At 45.6% G+C, this 19,968-nt stretch overlaps 1 long non-coding RNA gene across 3 annotated transcripts; it reads right to left on the minus strand.

Annotated features, from left to right (window-relative positions):
• Positions 1-276: 276 nt before the first annotated feature.
• LOC127491537 (uncharacterized) lies at positions 277-18,238 on the minus strand. Of its 3 annotated transcripts, none has more exons than XR_016231677.1 (4): positions 17,385-18,238; positions 16,909-16,941; positions 1,832-2,120; positions 277-922 (listed from the first exon to the last, which is right to left on the minus strand). It is a non-coding gene; the product is annotated as an uncharacterized LOC127491537 (long non-coding RNA). The 3 variants fall into 3 exon arrangements; XR_016231676.1 differs by having other exon boundaries at positions 1,832-2,205; positions 17,385-18,236; XR_016231675.1 differs by having other exon boundaries at positions 1,832-2,205; positions 16,866-16,941; positions 17,385-18,236.
• Positions 18,239-19,968: the final 1,730 nt, after the last annotated feature.

Below are 19,968 nucleotides of genomic sequence, written 5' to 3' on the forward strand. Positions count from 1 at the left end.
GTGACCTTGGTGGGTCCCATGTGTTCTGGCCTTTAACCTCCCTACTCCTTTCTACCTTCCCCCTCCACCTGGTTTTGAGGGCTTTTACCCACAGTATGTCCCCTCTCCCTGCAAAGTCCCTTCCCTCTCACCTCCTCCTTCCCACCTTCGCCTAATGAGCTCCTGCTCACTCTTCAGATTGCAACTCAACTGTCCCCTTCTGAAGGAAGCTGGTCCAGGCCCCCAGCCAACTCCTAATTAGATCAGCTCCCTCTTATACAGTCTGTTACCATATATTCACTCCACAAATAACAGCTGTAACTCACTTTTATTTATGTGCTGATTTCATTAAGACTTTCCCCACAAAAAGTTCCCTTCCCTAACCTAACACAAAGCCCTTGGCATATAGTAAGTGCTCAATTAATATCTTTGAGGAACTGAACAAACAAAAAGAATCATTTTCTCCTGTGACATTGGTAGATATTAGAAAGGTGCAGAGAGAATCAGACTTTCTTGTTTCTGGCTGTCAAGAAAAATTGCTGGAAGATAACCAACACTGTGCCGAAAAGGATGAATTTATCTATTGGTTATGCTTGTAGATGCACACTGAGATACCTGAATGAATATGTTGCTTGTGGCATTGTCTGTGATAGCAGAAGCCAAGACATAACACATATATTCTTCATCAGAGTGAGCTAAAAAATAAATAAATAGCATGCATGCAATGAAACAGTGCACAGTCATTTCAGAGAAGGACGCCAATCTTTATGCAGATGTGGGAAGGTCTCCAGGATAGACTGTGACGTGCAGAGGCAAGCTGCAGAGTGGTCCATGCAGGCTGATGGTCTCCTTTGCGGCTCTTTACATGAATTGCTACATATCCTTCCAACTGCATACAGAATGTCTGGGCAGATAAACAACCAGCGATCCACCATGGTAACTTCTGAGAAAGGGTGTGGGGGGGAGATAGATACTGTTCAGCCTTTTGCGTGATTTGATTGGTTGTGAATATCTATTACATTTTTAATACTGCAAACTAAAATTTGATGAATAAAAGAATCCTGAAACAAGTTCATTAGCACCACAGTACAGAGCTCCATTATTTCCAATAATCTTCCTGTCTCGGATGTCTTAAAGTTCCAGTTTGTTTTTTAAGATTTATTTATTTATTAGAAAGGCAGAGTTACAGAGGAGAGACAGGGAGACAGTCTTCCTTCTGCTGGTTCTGACAACAACAGCCAAGGCTGGGCCAAGCTGAAATCAAGAGCCTGGAATCCATCCAGGTCTCCCACATGGCTGGCAGGGGCCCAAGCACTTGGGTCATCTTCTACTGCCTTCCTAAGCCATTAGCAGGGAGCTGGATCAGAAGTGCAGCAGCTGGGACTCCAACTGGAGTCCATAGGGGATGCTGACGTTACAGGGGGTGGCTTAACCCGCTCTCCTACAACATAACATTGGCTCCAGTCCCATAGTTCTCAACCCTGGACCCTGCCTGTCTCTGCAAGCTTTGCCCATTCGCAGCATCACTAGGGGCTTTGGTGAAAGGGTTGTTTCCGCCCAGTAAAAAACCCCTAGAATTCAAGCCAGTGCTGCAACTAGACCTGTGGATAACTGCTCAGGGGTCCTGATGTCCACCCCAGGCCCTGGATCCCAGCGCTCAGGGGAGCCCCTGCCCTACCCCACATCCCTTCGATGCGTCAATTCTGGCTCTGAATGCAGCTGCCTCTTCCTCATACCTCTCCTTAGTGCTTAAATTAATTTTCAGGTTGAGCTGCCAAGAGCTAGTTACTCAGGAAATAAATATACACTCGAAGTAAAACAAATCTGTGCATAATGACCACGCGGAGTATACCTGCGCGGTATTCAGGGTGAGTGAGGAGTTCCGGAGGGACCCGCCGCGAGCTCCTGGAGCTTGTTGCCAGGACTCTGTAAACGATGAAACCGCTCCAGGTGCTGCCTTAAGCGAGCCACGAAGGAGGCGTGGTTTCCTCTGCTTCCGCGGGCCGTCTCCCCTCTCCTGAGCCGCTAAATCCGCTAAAGGGAGCAACAGAGCAGCCAGGAGCGTCCCTTCACTCCATCCTTTCCGGATGCTTGTCTTGCTCCGCCCACAGCAGGTGCAGGTGAACACACTTCCTGGGGATCTTGATGTGAAAGAGGAGACAGGGGCAGAGCCACAGACCAGTGGGTGGAGAGGCTCTGGACCCAGGTAGGACAGTCCCACCTGAGCTGGAAAGCAGAGGAGAGATGAATAAACCAGAGGCGCCTCCTCTGGAGGAGGTGGGGCAGGAGGGCCCTGGGTTTCTGTAGTGGTCCCCCGCCAACCCCTGCAGAGGGGGTGCCTGCTGCCCCTCACAGCTCCCCAGGGAGGCCCCCTTCTCTCCTAAAGCTCCGGGCACTCAGTTTGAGGTTCCCAGTCCCAGACTTCAGCCATGCCTGAATAAGCTTTTCTCTGCTCGGTTTTTAGCACCTCCAGACAAAACGGAGGGAGGCTGATGGGAACCTTTCTGTGGGTCCACTAGTGCAGTTCATTCCCTGAGTCAGCAAGTTTCCATCCAAAGGCATTTTCCCTAGCCCTAAGGGCAGCTCGTAATTAAAATCCATTCATTCACTCCCCATTTGTCCACACTATCTGAGAGGTTCCAGGTGCCAGGAACTCCATCCAGGTCTCCCAGGTAGGTGGTAGGAATCCAAGTACTTGAGCCATCACTGCTGCGCCCCAGGGTCTGCAACAGCAGGAAGCTGGAGTTAGGATCCAGAGACCAGAATCAAATCCAGGCACACCAATGTGGGACATAGGTGCTGTCTTAACTGGTGACTTAACCCCCAAGCCAAATGTCTGCCCCAATGTGGAATTCTTTGGTCAAATATTTTCAACCCACAGTTGTCTGAATCTGCTGGTGTGGAATCTAAATACAGCCGACTGACTGCAAACCTTGAGGACTAAGCCCAGGCCAGGAAGGCAGAGCACGGTCCCTAGAGGCATCTCTTGAGCCCTAGATCTCAGACTACCTCTGAGCACATTAATTGCATGAGAGAGCCACCAAATCTGCTTTACAGATGAAGCCAGCAGGCGAGTTTCATGTCACTTGCACCCAGACTGCTCTGACTGCTGGGCTCCCCACAGGAGCGTGGTGAGGATTCAGTGAGGAAAGCATTCTGATGTCTGAAGAACCTCTTCAGACCCAAGGAGTACCATGCAGAAGGGAGCTCTCAGCAGCTGCCCAATGAACACTTTTCATACCTTCAGGCACAGTCATTCCTGCAGAGGAAGTATCTCTGTTGTCTCTTTGAACCAGAAGCTTCTTAACCCTGATGCATACAGAACAGGGTTCTGTTGCTGTGGGAAGCTACCTGAGGCCACAGCAATCAGGAAAGCCAGACAGGAGCCAGGACATCCCCCGGTTCTCACTGCTGCCCCCGGCCGAGAGGAGGTGCTTATCTGCCACTGCCAGGAACTGAGTTGCAAACTCAAGACTTTACTTCTGGAAATGGAAAGTCATCATCAGAGCTCTGTGATCAGAGCAAGGGCGAAGTTGTTGGTGGAGAATGTCAATCAGAGAGCACAGGAGGCATGCCAGCCCTTAGGGGACTGAATCTCATGCACACGCAGATCAGACTGCCTGTGATCTTTCAAGTGGAGCTGCTTCACAAATGATTGCTGGGTCCTGGGATCAATCTACTGAGATGACAACCCTATCAACATCGTTTCCTGTGCTGGGGTGCATTTCTGAACCAACGTGATTGACGGGTTGACACTGACCCTGAGAAAAGTGGTCCCAGGTGTTGCATCTGCCTCCCAGGGGTGTCTGATGGCTCCTTTGCTCCTTTCCATGGACAGCTGGAGCAGGACAGACTCTGACCATGCAGCCCCACACTCCAGGCATCCCCAAATGCCAGGGAAGCCATGCAGAGCACGTGGCGATGACCAGGGAGTCTGTGGGGACCAAGAAAAATTCCCCCTACCTGGTCCTTGCAAGTACCCCTGGACAAGAAGGCTCCTCCTGGGTCTACTCTGACATCCAAACTGGCCTGGAAGGAGAGGTCATCTCTGAGGTCATCTTTCAGTTTGGGATACATAGAACCCCAAGCCGGAGGCGGAGGGAGAGGGAGCCCATTCCCATTACCATAGAACCTCAGCTCTTCGGAGATCCAAACCTGCCCCACCCCGACACACAAGCACATGGAAATCACCCAGCAGAGCACAAGCCCACAGCCCAAAGTGACCTAATTCTGAGTACTGCCGTGTCCAGAGCAGATTCCCTGCCTTCTGTGAAAGCCCACAGACCTGAGTACTGGGAAACAAGGAGCTTCTGCTGAGTGGCTGGGTTTGTACTTTCTAATGACTGAGGGTTTGATGGAAAATGCTCCTGGGCTTTGGGTGCTGTGACATTCAGATCCAAATGTGTAATGACCTTACTATCTGCCGAAAACCGTAGCAGCAACATCTGTGGACCAGCTTTGCCTGCTTTTTCTGGGTTGTCTTTCTGCACTCCCTCATTTTGCCATGACCTCAGTTCTTCATGAATGTGTGTAAACATGTGTGTGTGTGTGTGTGTGTATGTGTGTGACATTTTAGAATGTGTGCCTATTCCAGACTACAAGCACCTAGGGAATAGATGGGTAGGTAGATGATGGATAGATTGACAGATACAGAGATTAGATAGAAAGATGATAGATAATGATGATGAAGATAGATATAGATGATAGATGATGGATAGATAATGATGATGAAGGTAGATTATATAAACAGATGACAGAGGTGATATATAGATGATGGATGGATAAGGTAATGATGAAGATATATAGATATAGATGATAGATACGGAGTAACATACTTTTCTCAGAGAGCAGCTGGAGAGGGTGGACAGAGAGAGAACAAATTTGAAAGAGCAAAACTTTTAAGCCATATGTCTTCATGATACAGTTGAAGTACAAAAGCGGAGCTATCATATAGAGCAGACATGAGAAACATCCAGCCCATGAGCCGTATAAGGCCCCCATTTGTTCTGGTCTTGCAGAGGCCACATGTGAGACTCGAGATTCAATAAATCTGTATCGGGCTAATTTCACCAGGCTCCCTATTCAGAAATCCCAAGTATTAATCATGACCTTTCTCATCTCAAAAATAGCATTAGATAGCCCCAACACCCAAAGAGTTGGTTTTGGAGATTATAAACATGGGTTCTTCCAGATGGAAATTAAACCAGATACTTGCAAAGGGGAAACTTGTTGAAATGAAATGGACACTATGAGAAACAGTGACTTGATCAGCTCTTGTCCTGACGGTTGATGTACAATGTAATACTTTATCCATTTTAGTATTTTTTTTTTTCTAGTACCATTGGTTGAGCTCTGTAATTAACACACAATTATTCTTAGGAGTTTAAATTTTAATTGAAAAGTGATCCCTGTTAGGAATTTGGAAAACATTATGCTGAGTGAAATAAGCCAATCCCAAAGGGACAAATACCACTTGTTCTCCTTGATAGGTGACAACTAACTGAGCACCAAAAAGGAAACCTGTTAAAGTGAAATAAACACTATGAGAAACGGTGACTTGATCAGCCCTCACCCTGTTAATGAGCAACTTGATATGTTATCCCTCTTAGTATTTTTTTTGTTTGTTCTACTTAATACTTCTGGTTGAATACTGTAATCAATACACAATTCTTCTTAAGTGCTGAAACTTAACTGAAAAGTGATCGCTGTTAAATATAAGAGTGGGAATAAGAGAGGGAAGAGATGTGCAATTCGGGACATGTTCAAGCTGACTTACCTCAAACGGTAGAGTTAGAAACATACCAGGGGATTCCAATTCAATCCCATCAAGGTGGCATGTACCAATGCCATCTCACTAGTCCCAGTGATCAATTTCTGTTCACATTGATCATAATGATAGGACTAAGAACCAAAGGGATCACATAAACAAGAATAGTGTCTGCAAATACTAGGTGATAGAATGAAAAAGGGAGAGAATGATCCAACATGGGAAGTGAGATACACAGCAGACCCATAGAATGGCAGATGTCCTAAACAGCACTCTGGCCTCAGAATCAGCCCTTAAGGCATGCGGATCCGGCTAAAAAGCCCATGAGAGTATTTCAGGCATGGAAAGCCAAGACACTCTGGGGGAAAAAAAACCTAAATGAAAGATCTCCGCGAGTGAGATCCCAGTGAAAAGAACGGGTCATCAAAGAAGGAGGTACCTTTCTCTGAAGGGAGGAGAGAACTTCCACTTTGACCATGGCCTTGTCTAAAAATGATCAGAGTTGGTGAACTCAGGGGGCTTCCATAGCCTTGGCAGCTCATGACAAGAGCCTAGGGTGATTACTGAGGCCATAAACAAGAGTGTCAATTTGTTAAGTCAACAACAGGAGTCACTGTGCACTTACTCCTCATGTAGGATCTTTGTCCTTAGTGTGCTGTACATTGAGATTTAATGCTATAACTAGTACTCAAACAGTATTTTTCACTTTATGTTTCTGTGTGGGAGCAAACTGTTGAAATCTTTACTTAATGTATGCTAAACTGATCTTCTGTATATAAAGAGAATCGAAAATGAATCTTGATGTGAATGGAAGGGGAGAGGGAGTGGGAAAGGGGAGGGTTGCGGGTGGGAGGGACATTATGGGGGGGAAGCCATTGTAATCCATAAGCTGTACTTTGGAAATTTATATTCATTAAATAAAAGTTTAATAAAAATAAACCAGATACTTGAGAGAAGTCAAGAAAAAAAAAAAAAAAAAAGAGGCCGGCGCCGCGGCTCACTAGGCTAATCCTCCGCGCAGCGGCGCCGGCACACCAGGTTCTAGTCCCGGTCGGGGTGCCGGATTCTGTCCTGGTTGCCCCTCTTCCAGGCCAGCCCTCTGCTGTGGCCAGGTAGTGCAGTGGAGGATGGCCCAGGTGCTTGGGCCCTGCACCCCATGGGAGACCAGGAAAAGCACCTGGCTCCTGGCTCCTGCCACCGGATCAGCGCGGTGCGCTGGCCGCAGCACGCCGGCCGCGGCGGCCATTGGAGGGTGAACCAACGGCAAAGGAAGACCTTTCTCTCTGTCTCTCTCTCTCACTGTCCACTCTGCCTGTCAAAAAAAAAAAAAAAAAGAAAATTCAGAAAGTCCCTGGAAGTGGGGAGACAGCCGAGGTGTGGATGCTCCATGCCTCCTGATGAAGGTGATGATGAGCACACCTTTAGACCAGGGACTGGAAGAGGGAACAGAACACAGATGCATAATCTGACAATGTCAGAGCCACAGTCATCCCTGGGTGCACTGTTCACAGGATTCAGGCCAGTTCACAACTGGCAGGTGGTGACCCATCCCAAGGAGAACCCCTGCATCCCAGGTTGGCTTTTTAGAATATGTAAAATCAGATTCATTACTGACGGACAAGATGAGCCAAGATGTCTCTTTCCATTTAACTTAAATAACTTAATACGTCAACTTTAGGTTATTAAAATATGCCAATTCAGGGGCGGAGCCAAGATGGCGGAATGGTGAGGGCGCGCACCGATAGTCCGGGAAAATTTAGTTTAATAAAAGGGGAGTTACGGTAGCCTCAGAAAAAAGAACCAGGAAAATATTGCAGAGGAAACTCTTCTGGATCCAGTGGCCGTGAATCGGAGGACCTACTGGGAGAACAAGGTCACCCACCGCGTGGAAGCCGAGCCGTGGGACCGAGCCACGGAAGCCCAGCCGCGGGACCGAGCTGCGCAAGCTGCAGGGTCTGCACGCCAGTGCTCGAAGGGGAGTGCGTGCCACACAGACAACAGCGGGGAGACTTGGGACGTCCAGGGCTCCGAGTCCACACATCAGCGCTGGAAGGGGAGCGGACCTGCGTGGAGAGCGTGGGAGCCCACAGTTCAGGACACCAGCGGCAGACTCAACACACCAGCGCTGGAACACGAGGTGAGCTGAACCTCAATAGCCCGAGACACCGGCAGGCAAGCGGAGAGAGGAGACTAGAGGGAACGACCCCGGGGGGGGGGGGGGGGGGGACTTCACCAGGCTAACTGCAAGAGAGAGAGGGAAAAAAAAAAAAAAAGGTGACTGGTACGGACACGGGTTTCTCTCTCTCCGCTCACCTCTCAAGGGCGAGCAAGACAAAGAGCAGGCGCCATCTTGGACATACGTCATAAGCAGAGCGACCTCAGGTCTGCACCGGCCCTGAGCCTACCAGAAAAACCTGACTCTGGGCGGGGCGAATTAACAGGAGATTAGGACCTAGTAAATTTGTGGTGCTACTGAACTGAGACTGTGAAAAAAGAGACGGTGGGGGAGAGAACTCACGGAATTCATGTGAGCACTCTCCAGAGACGCTACAATTCCGTAACTTTGGCAACCCAGTGGGAGACTGAAGGAGAATTTGAGCCCCCTCTGAGGGCCGAACAGATTCCCTGTGTGGTCCTTGGGAAAGAGCTTCTGATCTCTGGCTCCTGTGGGTATATCATTTGCCTGCTAACTACCTCCAACTTCGTTCAGCTGTGCAGAATAACTTCCCTTTTGAATCAAAAAAAAAAAAAAGAAAGAGAGACAGAGAGAGAGAGAGGTTTACCACGCCTAACCTGGGAGTGTCACCTTTGGCACACCAAACAGAGCTCTCAGGCCACACCCATCTCAAGCCCTAAGGCTCCATCAAAAACAGACAGTCCACTTAATCTAGAGTCATAGTATAACAAGAAAAAGCACCACAGTGAAGAAACCAAATATCTCCAATATGCCAAATAACAAACGCAAAAACCAAGGTAATAAAAACAAGGAAGTCACCATGAAGCCCTCAAATGAAAAAGACACCCCAATTCAAGATTATGAGGATGATGACATAGAAGAAATGCAAGAAGCAGATCTCAAAAAATTGATAAGAACATTAAGAAGTTCTCAAAAACAAATTCTTGAACTACAGAAATCCTTAATGGACAAGAAAGAAAATCTCTCATGAAAATGAAATATTAAGGAGGAATCAAAATGAAATGAAACAACTAGTACAACAGGAAACTGGGATAGTGACTGAAGTGAAGAATTCAATAGATCAAATGAAAAACACAATAGAGAGCCTTACAAACAGAATGGGTGAAGCAGAAGAGAGAATATCGGACTTAGAAGACAGAGAACAGGAAAGGATACAGTCAGACAAAAGAAAAGAGGAGGAAATTAGAAATCTAAAACATATTGTCGGGAATCTTCAGGATACTATTAAAAAACCCAACATTCGGGTTCTAGGAGTTCCTGAAGGCATGGAGAGGGAGAAAGGATTAGAAGGCCTTTTTAGTGAGATATTAGCAGAAAATTTCCCAGGTTTGGAGAAGGACAGAGAAATCCTAGTACAGGAAGCTCACAGAACCCCTAATAAACATGACCAAAAGAGATCCTCACCACGACACGTTGTAATTAAACTCTCCACAGTGAAACATAAAGAAAAGATCCTAAAATGTGCAAGAGAGAAACGTCAGATTACTCTCAGAGGATCTCCAATCAGACTCACAGCTGACTTCTCATCAGAAACTCTACAAGCTAGGAGGGAATGGCGAGATATAGCCCAGGTACTAAGAGAGAACAACTGCCAGCCCAGAATATTATATCCTGCAAAGCTATCATTTGTGAATGAAGGTGAAATAAAGACTTTTCATAACAAACAGAAATTGAAAGAATTTGTTGCCACTCGTCCAGCCCTGCAAAAGATGCTTAAAGATGTGTTACACACAGAAACAAAGAAACACGGACATCAATATGATAGAAGGTAAAGGAAGGAAACCAAGGAAGGAAAGCTCACAGCAAAAGATCACAGGGAATTCAAAGCATATATTAGAACTTATCTTTGGCAAATGGCAGGGCAAAGTTACCACTTATCATTAGTCACATTGAACGTTAATGGCCTGAACTGTCCAGTTAAAAGACACCGATTGGCTGATTGGGTTAAGGAACAAAACCCATCTATTTGCTGCTTACAAGAAACACATCTTTCCAACAAAGATCCATACAGACTGAAAGTGAAAGGCTGGAAAAAGATATACCATGCCAACAGAAATGAAAAAAGAGCGGGCGTAGCCATCTTAATATCAGACACCATAAACTTTACCACAAAAACCGTTAAGAGAGACAAAGAGGGACACTACATAATGATTAAGGGATCAATTCAACAGGAAGATATAACAATTATCAATGTATATGCACCTAACTACAGGGCACCGCTTTATCTAAAAGATTTGTTAACGGACTTAAAGGGAGACTTAGACCCCAATACAATAGTACTGGGGAACTTCAATACTCCACTCTCAGAAATAGACAGATCAATAGGACAGAAGATCAACAAGGATACAGTAGATTTAAAGGACACTATAGCCCAAATGGATCTAACAGATATATACAGAACATTCAATCCTACAGCTGAAGATTTTACATTCTTCTCAGCAGTACATGGAACCTTCTCTAGGATTGACCACATACTAGGCCATAAAGCAAGTCTCAGCAAATTCAAAAGAATTAGAATCATACCATGCAGCTTCTCAGACCATAAAGGAATGAAGTTGGAAATCAGCAACTCAGGAATCCCTAGAGCATATGCCAACACATGGAGATTGAACAACATGCTCCTGAATGAACAATGGGTCATAGAAGAAATCAAAAGAGAAATCAAAAACTTTCTGGAAGTAAATGAGGATAACAGCACAACATACCAAAACTTATGGGACGCAGCAAAAGCAGTGTTCAGAGGGAAGTTTATATCAATAGGTGCCTACATCAAGAAATTGGAAAGGCACCAAATAGATGAGCTTTCAATTCACCTCAAGGATCTAGAAAACCTACAGCAAACCAGACCCAAATCTAGTAGGAGAAGAGAAATAATTAAATCAGAGAAGAAATCAACAGGATTGAATAAAAAAAATTCCAAAAAATCAGCCAAACGAGGAGCTGGTTTTTTGAAAAAATAAACAAAATTGACACCCCATTGGCCCAACTAACTAAAAAAAAGAAAAGACCCAAATCAATAAAATCAGAGATGAAAAAGGAAATGTAACAACAGACACCACAGAAATAAAAAGAATCATCAGAAATTACTACAAGGACTTGTATGCCAGCAAACAGGGAAACCTATCAGAAATGGATAGATTCCTGGACACATGCAACCTACCTAAATTGAACCAGGAAGACATTGAAAACCTAAACAGACCCATAACTGAGACAGAAATTGAAACAGTAATAAAGGCCCTCCCAACAAAGAAAAGCCCAGGACCAGATGGATTCACTGCTGAATTCTACCAGACATTTAAAGAAGAACTAACTCCAATTCTTCTCAAACTATTCGGAACAATCGAAGAAGAGGGAATCCTCCCAAATTCTTTCTATGAAGCCAGCATCACCTTAATTCCTAAGCCGGAAAAAGATGCAGCACTGAAAGAGAATTACAGACCAATATCCCTGATGAACATAGATGCAAAAATCCTCAATAAAATTCTCGCCAATAGAATGCAACAACACATCAGAAAGATCATCCACCCAGACCAAGTGGGATTTATCCCTGGTATGCAGGGATGGTTTAATGTGCGCAAGACAATCAAGGTGATACACCACATTAACAGACTGCAGAAGAAAAACCATATGATTCTCTCAATAGATGCCGAGAAAGCATTTGATAAAATACAACACCCGTTCATGATGAAAACTCTAAGCAAACTGGGTTTGGAAGGAACATTCCTCAATACAATCAAAGCAATCTATGAAAAACCCACAGCCAACATCCTATTGAATGGGGAAAAGTTGGAAGCATTTCCACTGAGATCTGGGACCAGACAGGGATGTCCACTCTCACCACTGCTATTCAATATAGTTCTGGAGGTTCTAGCCAGAGCTATTAGGCAAGAAAAAGAAATTAAAGGGATACAAATTGGGAAGGAAGAACTCAAACTATCCCTCTTTGCAGATGACATGATTCTTTATTTAGGGGACCCAAAGAACTCTACTAAGAGACTATTGGAACTCATAGAAGATTTTGGCAAAGTAGCAGGGTATAAAATCAATGCACAAAAATCAACAGCCTTTGTATACACAGACAATGCCATGGCTGAGGAAGAACTTCTAAGATCAATCCCATTCACAATAGCTACAAAAACAATCAAATACCTTGGAATAAACTTAACCAAGGACGTTAAAGATCTCTACGATGAAAATTACAAAACCTTAAAGAAAGAAATAGAAGAGGATACCAAGAAATGGAAAAATCTTCCATGCTCATGGATTGGAAGAATCAATATCATCAAAATGTCCATTCTCCCAAAAGCAATTTACAGATTCAATGCAATACCAATCAAGATACCAAAGACCTTCTTCTCAGATCTGGAAAAATTGGTGCTGAAATTTATATGGAGGCACAAGAGACCTCGAATAGCTAAAGCAATCTTGTACAACAAAAACAAAGCCGGAGGCATCACAATACCAGATTTCAGGACATACTATAGGGCAGTTGTAATCAAAACAGCATGGTACTGGTACAGAAACAGATGGATAGACCAATGGAACAGAATTGAAACACCAGAAATCAACCCAAACATCTACAGCCAACTTATATTTGATCAAGGATCTAAAACTAATTCCTGGAGCAAGGACAGTCTATTCAATAAATGGTGCTGGGAAAATTGGATTTCCACTTGCAGAAGCATGAAGCAAGACCCCTACCTTACACCTTACACAAAAAACCACTCAACATGGATTAAAGACCTAAATCTATGACCTGACACCATCAAGTTACTAGAGAACATTGGAGAAACCCTTCAAGATATTGGCACAGGCAAAGAATTTCTGGAAAAGACCCGGGAGGCACAGGCAGTCAAAGCCAAAATCAACTATTGGGATTGCATCAAATTGAGAAGTTTCTGTACTGCAAAAGAAACAGTCAGGAGAGTGAAGAGACAACCGACAGAATGGGAAAAAATATTTGCAAACTATGCAACAGATAAAGGGTTAATAACCAGAATCTACAAAGAGATCAAGAAACTCCACAAAAACAAAACCAACAACCCAATTAAGAGATGGGCCAAGGACCTCAATAGACATTTTTCAAAAGAGGAAATCCAAATGGCCAACAGGCACATGAAAAAATGTTCAAGGTCATTAGCAATCAGGGAAATGCAAATCAAAACCACAATGAGGTTTCACCTCACCCCGGTTAGAATGGCTCACATTCAGAAATCTACCAACAACAGATGCTGGCGAGGATGTGGGGAAAAAGGGACACTAACCCACTGTTGGTGGGAATGCAAACTGGTCAAGCCACTATGGAAGTCAGTCTGGAGATTCCTCAGAAACCTGAAGATAACCCTACCGTTCGACCCAGCCATCCCACTCCTTGGAATTTACCCAAAGGAATTTAAATTGGCAAACAAAAAAGCGGTCTGCACCCTAATGTTTATTGCAGCTCAATTCACAATAGCTAAGACCTGGAACCGACCTAAATGCCCATCAACGGTAGACTGAATAAAGAAATTATGGGATATGTACTCTTTAGAATACTATACCGCAGTAAGAAACAACGAAATCCAGTCATTTGCCACAAAATGGAGGAATCTGGAACACATCATGCAGAGTGAAATAAGCCAGTCCCAAAGGGACAAATACCATATGTTCTCCCTGATCGGTGACGACTGACTGAACACCAAAAAGGAAACCTGTTGAAGTGAAATGGACACTATGGGAAACGGTGACTTGATCAGCATAGCCCTGACTGTTAATGAACAACTTAATACATTATCCCTCTTAGTAGTTTTTTTGTCTGTTCTACTTAATATGACTGGTTTAATTCTGTAATTAATACACAGTTATTCTTAAGTGTTGAAAATTAACTGAAATGTGATCCCTGTTAAACATAAGAGTGGGAATAAGAGAGGGAAGAGATGTATAATTTGGGACATGCTCAAGCTGACTTGCCCCAAATGGTAGAGTTAAAAACATACCAGGGGATTCCAATTCAATCCCATCAGGGTGGCATGTACCAATGCCATCTCACTATTCCAAGTGATCAATTTCAGTTCACAATTGATCATGATGAAAGGACTAAGAGTCAAAGGGAGCACATAAACATGTCTAATACCTGCTAACACTAACCGATGGAATAAATAAAGGGGAGAGTGATCCAACATGGGAAGTGAGATACTCAGCAGACTCATAGAATGGCAGATGTCCTAAATAGCACTCTGGCCTCAGAATCAGCCCTAAAGGCATTCCCATCTGGCTGAAAAGCCCATGAGAGTATTTCAGGCATGGAAAGCCAAGACACTCTGGCAAAAGATCTCTGCGAGTGAGATCCCAGTGGAAAGAACAGGTCTTCAAAGAAGGAGGTACCTTTCTCTGAAGGGAGGAGAGAACCTCCACTTTGACTATGACCTTGTCTAAACAAGATAAGAATCGGAGAACTCAGAGGGCTTCCATAGCCTTGGAAACTCATGACTGGAGCATAGGGAGACTACTGATGCCATAGACAGGAGTGTCAATTGGTAAAGTCAACAGCAGGAGTCACTGTGCACTTGCTCCTCATGTAGGATCTCTGTCCTTAATGTGCTGTGTATTGAGATTTAATGCTATAATGAGTACTCAAACAATATATTTCACTTTGTGTTTCTATGGGGGTGCAAACTGTTGAAATCTTTACTTAGTGTATACTAAACTGATCCTCTGCCAAAAAAAAAAAAAAAAATTATCAACTCCCAACTTGACTCTCACTGGGATTAAACATGACGATAGGTCTGATCTGATTTCATCATCATTTAAAAAAAATCATCTATTATTTTTCACTTTATGTTTCTGTGTGGGAGCAAACTGTTGAAATCCTTACTTAATGTATACTAAGCTGATCTTCTGTATATTAAGATAATCGAAAATGAATCTTGATGTGAATGGAGGGGGAGAGGGAGTGGGAGAGGGGAGGGTAGTGGGTGGGAGGGACGGTATGTGGGGGAAGCCATTGTAATACATAAATCGTACTTTGGAAATTTATATTCATTAAATAAAAGTTAAAAAAAAGAATATGTAAAATCAAGCACCCACCTTTCAGCCACGTGAATATTTCAGCCCTTGTCTGGGCCTAGCATTTCTACATCCCTGTGCATACAGAGCTCTGAGTTTCCATCTCCCACTCATTCAGATGGCCTTGGGCACAATCTTTTCTCACTGCTTCTAGGGCTGTGCTGGGTCTCAAGGGGCATCCAAGTGCAGGAAAAGCAACCACATGGGTAGTGATGTTGTTGAGTCTTCTGGAAAGACAAGCTTCTTCATGGTAAATTCCCTGAAGACCCTGATTGAAAAGTAACTGCCACAGGGCCAGCACTGTGGTGTAGCAGGTAAAGCCACCGCCTGCAGTGCTGGCATCCCATATGGACACTGGTTCAAGTCCTGGCTGCTCCACTTCCGATCCAGCTCTCTGCTATCGCCTGGGAAAGCAGTGAAAGATGACCCAAGTCCTTGGGCCCCTGCACCCGCATGGGAGACCCAGAAGAGGCTCCTTGCTCCTGGCTTCAGATCAGCTCAGCTCTGTCTGTTGCAGCCATCTAGGGAGTGAACCAGCACATGGCTCGCTCTCTCTCTCTCTCTCTCTCTCCCTCTCTCTCTCCCTCTGCCTCTGCCTCTGCCTCTGCCTCTCCCTCTGCCTCTCCCTCTGCCTCTCCCTCTGCCTCTCCCTCTGCCTCTCTGTAACTCTGCCTTTCAAAAAAAATAAATCTTTAAAAAAAAAAAGTGATTGCCACAGAAGCAGCCAGATGAGGCATGAACGCTAGCTGAACCATGCCTGGGGAAAGGCTGGCCGAAGCACAGTCTGTGTCCTCAAGTGTTAATAGAATCTCCTTGTTGTGCTTTTGAGGAAGCTAAGTTAGAGGACCGATGACTTGCCCGAAGCCACACATCTTGTTAGTGGTAGAATCAGGTCTAGAATCCAGGACTGGTGTTCGTTTGGGCTTTATCAGGGACTGTCAGTGCTCTACTCACTTTGTTCAAACCCTGTCATCTTTTTAGGTGCTCCAAAATGCTGCAGCCAGCTGCCAGCATCCACATGTCTCTGTGCCCAAAGGCTTTTCTGGGGTTATGGAATGCTTCTCTGTTCACCTGCCTGGCAGACCAGAAGTGCCTGGCAGCATCCTCAGCCAATGACTGACAGGACAAGTGAGCAAGTAAACCAGCCTCTGCACCCACTGGGGAGGATCCTTCTGCAATTTAGCTTCTCTTTTGCAACATTTCCCTGCAATCTTCCCTGGCCTCTTGAGTGAAATGTTTGTGCTTGAGTCTTTATTCCTAAGAATACCAAATACGTGGGCAACAAGCATGAAAGGACACAAACGGGACCATGTCAAGCTTTAAAACTTCTGCACAGGTGCTGGCACTGTGACTCACTTGGTTAATTCTCCGCCTGCAGTGCCAGCATCCTATATGGGCGCTGGGTTCTACCCAGTTGTTCCTCTTCCAGTCCAGCTCTCTGCTATGGCCTGGAAGGCAGTGGAGAATGGCCCAAGTGCTTAAGTGCTTGGGCCCCTGCACCTGCATGGGAGACCAGGAGGAAGCACCTGGCTCCTGGCTTCGGATCGGCATAGCTCTGGCCGTAGCGGCCATTTGGGGAGTGAACCAATGGAAAAAAAGACCTTTCTCTCTGTCTCTCTCTGTCTGGCAAATAAAAAAAAAAAATTCTGCACAGCGAGGAAACAATCAACACAATGAAAAGGCTGTCTATGGAATGGGAAAAAATATTTGCAATCCATATATCTGTCAGAGGACTAATATCCAGTATATATAAAGAACCGCTACAACATAAAAGCAAGAAGAGCAAACAAGCAGATTTAAAATTGGGCAGGGGATTTGAATAAATATATCTCTAAAGAAGACATGAAAATTACTATAACCATATGAAAAGATGCTCACTTCACATCACAAATCATTGGGGAAATGCAAATCAAAACCATACCGGAATGTCATCTCACATCCATTAGGGTGGCCACTGTTAAAAAAAAAAAATCACAGAAAATACTAAGTATGAGCAAGAAGGAAGAGAAATTGGAGTTGTGCACTAGTGCTGTAAATATAAAATGTTGAAACCATTATGGAAAATAGCATTGAGGTTCCTCAAAAACAAAATTAAAATTAGAACTACTGTATGATCCACCAATCCCACTTTGGGTTGCGTACTTCCAAAAGAACTGAGAACAGCATCTCAGAGATATCTGCACTCCCAGTTTAACTGCTCACATTCACCAGAAGATAGAAACAACCCAATCCCCATGGATGGATAAACAGATAAAGAAAATGCAATGTACATATACCATCAGGTCATATTTAGCCTTAAAAAGTAAGGAAAACATGTCACACACAAGTTATATGAACCTTGAGGACATTATTTCCAGTCATGTCACAGAAACACAAATACTGCATAATTCCACTTACATGAAGCACGTAAAGTCATCAAGCTCTTCACAACAGAAAGCAGAATGGAATTTTAGTTTTGGGGTGGTGTAGTGGCTATAACCACAGCCTGCATCACCTACATCCCATATAGGCGCTAGGGAGTCTCTGCTATGCCAGTCCTGATCCAGCTCCCAGCTAATGCACCTGAGAAAAGCAGTAGAAGATGGCTCAGGTGCATGGGCCCCAGCACTCATGTGGGAGACCTGGATGAAGCTCCTGGCTCCTAGCTTTGGCCTGGCCCAGTGTCGCTCCCCCTCTTTGCGGAGGAATGACACAGGACCCTGCGCTGTTCTTTCATCTGCTCAGCCCTTCCCGGGTTTGCTGCTGGTTCTTCCCAGGTTGGCTGCCGTCCCTCCACCTCCGTGGAGGGGCAGGCCCCCCTGCCACTTTCCCCACTTCCGCGGGGGAGCGGCACACCGCCGGCCGGCTCTCTCGGGGGCTGCTCAGATGTTCCTCAGGTGTTCCCCTTAGATGTTCCTGGTGTATGTTGTCTCTCTCCTCCTTTATAGTCTTCTTCCACCAATCCCAACTCTGCTACCCACACGCTGAGTACGCTGCTCTCCTCCAATCAGGAGCAGGTCCTACAGTTTATTGGTGGAACTGGAGGCAGCTGCGTAGAAGCTGTTTACTCCTCTCCCAGCACCATATTGTGGGAGAGCAGATGCATAGAATAAGTCTTAATTCGAGTAACTTAGTCTAGTCCGATTGCTCCCCACAGCCCAGATCTGGCAGTTGTGGCCATCTGGGGAGTGAACCAGTGGATGAATGATCCCTCTTTCTGTCTGTGTTCTCCTCTCTGTAACTCTGATTTTCAAACAAATAAATCTTTTTTTAAAAAAATCGGTTTTGCAAGATGAAAATGTCCCAGAGAGTAGCCATAAACAAAGTGCACTGTACATGTAAAAAAAAAATGCTTGGGGGGGGGGGGCGGGCAGTGCTGCAGTGTACCAGGTAAAGCCGCTGCCTCCAGTGCCAACATCCCGTACGGGTGCTGGTTGAAGTCCCAGCTGCTCCACTTCCAATCCAGCTCTCTGCTAAGGCCTGGGAAAGCAGTAGAAGATGGCCTAAGTCCTTGAGTCCCTGCAACCGTGTGGGAGACCTAGATGAAGCTCCTGGCTCTTGGCTTCAGATTGGTGCATCTCTGGCTGTTGTGGTCATTTGAGGAATGAACCAGAGGAAAGGAAGACCTCTCCCTTTCTCTCTTTTTCTCTCTCTCTCTCTACCTCTCTACCTCTCTGTAGCTCTGCCTCTCAAGTAAATAAATAAATCTTCTGAAAAGGTGCTTTAGGATGGTAAATTTTATGCCATGTGATTTTATCAACACAACAAAACCATAATGAATTGAAAAACTTTTTTGTAAGAAACAATTAGAAAATAATAAGAGACCAGCAAAATGATCCCACTGGGAGGATTGCAGCCTCTGGCATTGGTAGACCCAGGCCTCATTCTGACTCCCAGCCACCGCCTGTTGACTAGGCCATTCCTTTGGCCTTTGGGTCCTCTCTGAGTGCAGGATTTGTCTGTTGAACACAGAGCTGCTGGAGGTTGTGATGGGACTCGGAGCCCATGCTGCTCACTTATGGGAACAGCAAAGGAAAGGGGGATTTGCCAGGTGGCCCCAGCACCTGGTAAGCAACTGAGTCTCTCTTCAGAGGGGAGGTGGCGAGAAGAGCCCACCCAGTTGGATCTATGCCATGCAAGGCGTGTGGTTTGCCTGGAGAACAAAGCTCTCTCCTGAACTCAACTCTGAGGACAGAGTCCCAAGACCAAGTTCCGTAGATCTCCTCCAGGAACAGGATGACTCCTCCCCAGCCTACTCCGCGCAAGCTAGTTGCCCTCCTGACAGCCTGAAGTGTACTGAGTGCTGGAGGGACTACTGCCCTGTGCCCATCTCAGAGCCCTGAGCAAGAGCAAAATCCTCTAAGTGCTAGCATCTCTGGCCCGAAGCTAGACAGATGACGAGTCAAACTCTCAGATGTTCATCACGAGGCTTCATCTGAACTAAGCCCCCTGGATCTGGTATAACATGATGGGCCATTCGGCAGGGGATGAGGCAGTGGGGAGCGTTGGACATTCTGGTTTCTAGGTTGCATCCTCTCCCTGGCTGGAGCCAGGTCACAGGGAATCAGGGCTGCAGTGCGTTTACGTGGATGGTGATGGGCTGCTACAGTCAGTCGTGGTAGGGTAGATCCCTCCTCTCTGCTGGAGAGAGAGGAGGCAGAGAAAGTTAAAACAGTTGGGAATAGACCCATTTGTATCACCAGCCCAGCAACCTTCACAAGAACTAAGGATTGGACTCCAAGGAGGGGAGCCCAGGACCCCAAGGAGGGCCAGTAAGAGCGGTCAGCGACACTCTGGAGGCTGGGCGGGAAGGGACACAGGGCAAGGTGAAGAGGCCGAGTGTGTCCTACACTGAGCCGTGCTGGTGGTGTCCAGCGGTGAGGACGCCACACAAGCACTGCTTACACCTGGGTCTGCACGAGGCTGGACGGAGCCAAGGGCCACCAGGAGTACATTTCCCGCCTTTCCCTCCAGGCTGTGCCTCCAGACTCCCTGGGGTCAG

Source organism: Oryctolagus cuniculus, chromosome 3 (genome assembly GCF_051225735.1).
Source record: "Oryctolagus cuniculus isolate XC-2025 breed Fujian yellow rabbit chromosome 3, ASM5122573v1, whole genome shotgun sequence".
Classification (NCBI taxonomy): domain Eukaryota; kingdom Metazoa; phylum Chordata; class Mammalia; order Lagomorpha; family Leporidae; genus Oryctolagus; species Oryctolagus cuniculus.